Here is a 7,200-nt window from a genome sequence, read left to right on the forward strand (position 1 = left end):
ATTTGGTTTTGGTTACCAACTGTCCATCATTTAGATGGGGACCACCTGGAACCCCCTCAGGGACTACTGGTGGTCCCCGGACCACTGGTTCAGAACAACTACATTAGAGCAAAATGGCCACCATGTGAACGTGATCAGTAGGCCGCAGTGGCCATAATATCTCTCCTTGTAATCATTCAGCGGAACTAAATGAAGTACAATCGCATTACTTTTTTTAAATAGTGCAAATGAAAGCAATCCGTTGCCAGAGGGAGATCGAGAAATCTGAGCAAGACTGTTGTTGGTTTGTGAAGGCTGCTGACTTCTACAGGTAAAAGAGACATTCAATTAAGAATGCCAACACAATGCTGTGCACTTTGTGCAGTCAATCAGACAGTTATCTGTTTGGACTAAATATTTAGTCAGTCATTCGGTGAGCCAGCTCCAACTGACGGGCCGGCCGGCCGGCAATTAACCAAGCAGACAGCAAGCAGGCCGGCCAGATCAGCTCCCCTCATGCGGGTTAAGACTATTTTTCCTTAAGGAAATCTGATTAAGCACGTAAGAGAATGCGAGAGAAATAGAGGCAGCATGTCTGGAGCACGCACACAGACGTGTGTGCATGTGCGTGTACGTGTGCGCGCGTTTGTGTGTGTGTGCGCGACTGCGCGCGCGCGTGCGTGTGTGTGTGTGTGTGTGTGTGTGTGTTAATGCAAGCAGATGTGTTGTCCGTCTGTGTGTGTGGGTGTGTGCATGTGTATTGTCTGTGATTGCGTGCATGTCTGTGATTTTGTGTGTGCGTGCGTCCGTGCGCGCATGCAGATCCCAGGGTTATTTTCTGTAATACCCCCAGTTTCATTTCAGGTTTGGTTTGCATCCAGGTGGTTGGCTTTAATGTGGACCAGATGGGAGACGCAGTGAGCGGAGCGCGGCCCCCGAAATTTTCCAGCTCTCTTCGGTCGGACCGTGGGCCTTCGCTAATAAAAGCAAGAGGAGATTTTCACAGTTCCGCAGACAAAACCTCGCGTTCTAATTCTCGAGGGGCGGACGGAGAGCGAGCGAGACCGCAATGTTATACTTTGTTTTTATTAAAGCGAGTGATTGACAGCATGGAGGGAATTTTCCGGCATTAAACCCTGGGTCTTATTGGAGAGGACAGAGCAGAGAGCACAGGGGCCTGGCGAAGCCAAGCACCGCTCTGGCAAACTGCTACTGCCTGAGCACTTGGCTTCCATTCTCTACTCTCTCTTTCCTGTCTGTCTGTCTGTCTGTCTGTCTCTCTCTCTCTCTCATTTGAATCTGTCTCACTGATTCTCTGCCTCTGCAGAGCATAGTTGTCTGTCTGTCTGTCTGTCTGTCTGTCTGTCTGTCTGTCTGTCTGTCTGTCTGTCTGTCTGTCTTTTGGAGGTCTTTTGTGTCTTTCTCTGACCTCTCCCACTCTATTGTTGTAGTACTCAAATTGTTTACTTCAGTAGAAGCATCAATACTGCAATGTAGAAATACTCTGTTACAACATTTACTTGAGTAAAAGTATTGGTATGAAAATGTACCAAAAGTAGAACCTACTGCCCTGGGCCGATTTAAATTCCCTGACAACTAACTATTTAGGCATTTAGCACTACAGAGACTCTTATTCAAAATGCCAGATCGGTGTACTGTACTGTAATTGGCATGAACTATAATATTGCCCTACATAGCCTAAGTGCAGAAAATAAGCAGTCAAACTGATAAAAAATTATTTTAAGTGTTTCAGTTAATATAATACTGATAAATGATGTTGCACAAATTACATAATAATCTATCTATAAATGCGAGAAGTCTCTGCGTGTGTGTTTGTAATCCGCGTATCTCGAGAACCGTTCGTCCCACCGGCTTCAGATTCGGCACGCGCGCTCCCCGCCGCGGCACGGAGTGCAGTGCCGGGCCTCGACCCGACCCGACGCGCGGTTTTCCCTAACCGGCGCGAAACGTTCGGAATCTCCTTATGCGGGGCTGATTGTTGACATCAGGCTGTTCCGGAGGAAATCGGCGCAAAATCGGTCATTGTGACATCACTGCAGTGCCGGGCGCAAGCGCTGACTCATTGTGACATCACTGCAGTGCCGGGCCTTGCCTCGACCCGACAGATATCTCCGTATATGGGCATAAGACTGAGAACTCCATATATGGGCATATGGGCAGATACAGAGATCTCCATACAGTATATGGGCATATATAGACAGATATCTCCGTATATAGGCATAAAAGGGACACAGACTGATACAGAGATCTCCATATATGGGCATATGGGCAGATACAGGGGCCTAGACCCGACAGATATCTCCGTATAATGAGAACTCCATATATGGGCATCTTGCCTCGACCCGACAGATATCTCCGTATATGGGCATAAGACTGAGAACTCCATATATGGGCATATGGGCAGATACAGAGATCTCCATACAGTATATGGGCATATATAGACAGATATCTCCGTATATCTATCTATAAATGCGAGAAGTCTCTGCGTGTGTGTCTGTAATCCGCGTATCTCGAGAACCGTTCGTCCCACCGGCTTCAGATTCGGCACGCGCGTTCCCCGCCGCGGCACGGAATGCAGTGCCGGGCCTCGACCCGACCCGACGCACGGTTTTCCCGAACCGGTGCGAAACGTTCGGAATCTCCTTATGCGGGCTGATTGTTGACATCAGGCTTTTCCGGAGGAAATCAGCGCAAGCGCTGACTCATTGTGACATCACTTCATAAAAGGCTCTGACATCACGTACGCCACATGAGTCAACAAAAAATGGACGCATAGTGCAGTGCTCGGCCTCGACCCGACCCGATACACGATTTTCTGGAACCAGCACGAAAGGTTCGGATTCTGATGTCTGACATCAGCATTTTCCGGAACTGGCACTGTGTCTGCATAGATCTCCATATATGGGCATAAAATGGATGCAGACAGACAGATACATATATCTCCATATATGGACATAAATGGACACAGGCAAACAGATGGTCAAAGATCTCCATATATGGGCATAAAGTGGACGCAGACAGACAGATACAGATATCTCCATATATGGGCATAAATGGACACAGGCAAACAGATGATCAAAACGGGTCCTATGACAACAGGTATAATGGGGTTTGCATTAACCCATTTAGGCCTAACCTATAGTTAGGCCCAAATCAGAAATTGGCCTACAAAAACAAATATGTTGCTACATACTGTACATGTACTGTAAGCCCCTCCCATACACTAAAATGTGTACCCGGCCTGAATGGGTTAAAGGGGGAAATGGCACTGTGTCTGCAACACAGTCGGAGGCACAGACAGATACTCCATATATGGGCATAAATGGACACAGGCAAACAGATGGTCAAAACGGGTCCTATGACAACAGGTATAATGGGGTTTGCATTATGGGCATAAAGTGGACGCAGACAGACAGATACAGATATCTCCATATATGGGCATAAATGGACACAGGCAAACAGATGGTCAAAACGGGTCCTATGACAACAGGTATAATGGGGTTTGCATTAACCCATTTAGGCCTAACCTATAGTTAGGCCCAAATCAGAAATTAGCCTACAAAAACAAATATGTTGCTACATACTGTACATGTACTGTAAGCCCCTCCCATACACTAAAATGTGTACCCGGCCTGAATGGGTTAAAGGGGGAAACGGCACTGTGTCTGCAACACAGTCGGAGGCACAGACAGATACTCCATATATGGGCATAAATGGACACAGGCAAACAGATGGTCAAAACGGGTCCTATGACAACAGGTATAATGGGGTTTGCATTAAAGGGGGAACCAGCACATGTGTCTGCAACACAGTCGGAGGCACAGACAGATACAGAGATCTCCATAATGGGGATAAAAGGGACACAGACAGACAGATACAGAGATCTCCATATATGGGCATAAAATGGACGCAGATAGACAGATAACTCCATATATGGGCATAAAATGGACCCAGAACTATATCTGCAGTGATCTCCATATATGGACATAAAATGGACGCCGACAGACAGACAGATACAGATATCTCCATATATGGGCATAAATGGATACAGATGGTCAAAACGGGTCCTATGACAACAGTATAATGGGATTTGCATTAAAGGGCGGGGCATTCATTCCCTATTTACATCGTTCCCGAGTTGGCCAGGTCGCCGACTAGACGCTGGGCCGCCCGAAGGGCGGCCCAGCTTCTAGTAATATTAATAATAACAATAATTCATATGTATTATTGTGTATTATATGTATTATTATTTTAATATTTATATAGCGTTTTTCTAAGGCTACTCAAAGTCCCAAAAATATGTGGGGGCCAGGGGGAGAGGAAGAAAAAAAACTCAGATAAAACACTAAAAACAAGAGTTGAAACAATGTAAACTGTGAGGCAATTGTGAACAGGTGGGATTTCAGGGCGGTTTTGAAGGCAAGAAGGGAGGGGGCATCTCTGATATATTTGAGGAGTTCATTCCAGAGGGAGGGGCGGCCCTAGCTGTCACCCCAGGTTCAGAGCCTGGTCTTGGGGACCTCCAGGAGGCCGGCATCACTGGACCTGAGGGAACGGGACAGGTGGCTCGAGGAGGTCAGAGATTTAGGGGGAGACAGGTTGGTGGAGTGCATTTTAAAGTGGATTCTTTGTTTGACAGGTAGCCAGTGGAAGTCATAGAGGACTTAGAGGGTGTGACCTGGAGTGGGTGCTGGTGAGCAGCCGAGCAGCTGAGTTTATTGAGGGCTTTGGAGGTGATGCCATGGAGGATGATGTTGCAGTATCGTCTGACCGGGATGAAATGAAGGCGTGGATGATTGGTTTGGTCAGGGAGGGCTGGAGAATGGGGCGATTTTCCTATAGGTGAACTAAGGCTGATACATGTACAGTATACGGTATGTCTGACTCTGTTCAAGAGGTAATTGTTTATCCCCCAAAACCATGAAGGCTTATTTCACTTTTGAGACAAATAAATAACTTAGTCAGTGTGTCCAAAAAAACTCTTACTGCACTTTGGCCTTCTAAGGCGGTAGAGTCAACCATAAACACATGTCAAGTAAGAAAAGAATAAAGTGTGACAATGATGCAGGTATACATCAAACCAAACATCTTTTCTCAAATCAGCTTCTTCTGAAAGGAAATGTTATTTATTTCATTTTCCGTTCCTTTCCTTTCCTTTCCTTTCCGTTCCTTTCCTTTCCTTTCCTTTCCTTTCCTTTCCTTTCCTTTCCTTTCCTTTCCTCTCCTCTCCTCTCCAGATCTTATCTGTTCTTGTTCATTGATTTAATAAGCCTATCTGGGGAAGTGTTGAGTGGAGGGCAGCACGTGTTCACTGCTAAATCTGTATACTCCTAGAAGGAGGCCCGTAAAATCTGAAGAACCTCCCGATTCACGGGACCTGTAAAAGGATGAAACACTTGCAGCAGCAGCAGCTGCATGCGTGTACTGTGCGTGTGTGTGTGTGTGTGTGTGTGTGTGTGTGTGTGTGCGCGCGTGTGTGTGTGTGTGTGTGTGTGTGTGTGTGTGTGTGTGTGTGTGTGTGTGTGTGTGTGTGTGTATGCGTGTGTGTGTGTGTGTGTGTGTGTGTGTGTGTGTGTGTGTGTGTGTGTGTGTGTGTCCGTGAGTGGGCGTGACACTGTAGTTCTTCAGTGAAAGATTAGCCAGGCACATGTTCATACTGTACTTTTTATCGATCTTTAAATCATTGGACAGCTAGTCATCTATTGCCTAGTGTCCTAGTCATTAGAAGAAAGGGCCCTGCGTTCAGAGATGTTCCCTGAATTTTGTTCATGCATGCTTGCTATGCAAAATCAAGGAACTTTATCAAAACCCCCCATAAGCATACAATAGTATAGTACAATACATTGACACATTAGCTTGAATCAGACATAAATCACAAATATTTGAGCCTATGCCAGACTCTGATCAAAGGGTGGAGGCTGGGGTGAAGGCAGCAGATCCGAAGCTTCGGATGAAAGATGAGCAGAGCTATGAATGCCAGCCGTATTTAAAGGAGCCTCCCTTACTGAGCGAGAGCTCTGATTAGATTAGACTGTGTGGTGTAATGATCAGCAGTTCTGTGAATGACAGCTGATTACAGCTGAGGCAGGCGAGACTTACGTGTCCTGCATAAACTAACGCTATGCTTCATTATTTAAAGCCCTGCTTGTTATTGTAGTTCCCTGAGGTCGCATTCCACCCTCAGGTGTCTTACTAGTTATTGTAGTTCTATTTAGCTGCCCAGTGAACAATAGTCGGCTACTAGACGTCTAGCCTGGGACGGCTTCCAATTTCGGGCTTTTGATCCGGTCGGGAGCGGATGGTATCCTACGTCATTTTGTATTCAAAACGGACTACAGTTTGGCAGGAAACACCAAACTGGAAACAGTTTTAACCCCTACTTTCCCATGCGCCAACTACTTGCGCATGCGCTAACTGGGTTGAAACTGTTTCCGGTTTGGTGTTTCCTGCCAAACTGTAGTCCATTTTGAATACAAAATGACGTGGGATACCATCCGCTCCCGACTGGATCAAACAACCCGTTTAGTAAACGAAGACCAGGCTTTCCCCCAGGGGAAAGCCTGGTGACGCGAGGTTACTAGACGTCTGTCTAAAACTGGTCTAAAATTGGTCTAACAGTGGAATTTTTTAGATGTCTAAGCTTAGACTAGACGTATAAACGTTATTTCAACAGCTATATATAGACAGGCTATATATAGACATCTATTAGACGTCTAGTCTAAGCTTAAGATTTGAGTACTTTTTCCACCACTGAGTGGGTGTGTGTCATGAAGAATCGGGCATTAACATTGTGAACTTGGAGATCCATTGTTAGCTGTTCATATCAATGACCTACTCCATTTGAGCTGGGTTTGGGTAAAGTGAGCCCTGAAACATGACGGTCATATGACACGACGATCATGCTTCCACCTCAACCTGGTTTGGAGTGGGGTAGCCAATTTGCCATGGCAGACTAAACAAACGTTCAGATTTAAAGAATAAAGTGCTAACTGAAGGCTCATAGTTGTCATAATTTGTGCCGCTTAACTAGAATAACCTGTATCTTCCGTATTGTTTAAAGAAGGGGTGCCATGATCACACAGAGACATGTAATTTGTTTATGGACATAGATAGGTTAATCTACACAGTATCTCCAGTCCATATTTGTTAGCTATCTATTTAGAAAAACACATTTTCTGTAACAGTATAAATATACAGTGG

This window comes from Nannobrachium achirus (genome assembly GCF_963921795.1).
Source record: "Nannobrachium achirus genome assembly, chromosome: 2".
NCBI classification, from domain to species: Eukaryota; Metazoa; Chordata; class Actinopteri; order Myctophiformes; family Myctophidae; genus Nannobrachium; species Nannobrachium achirus.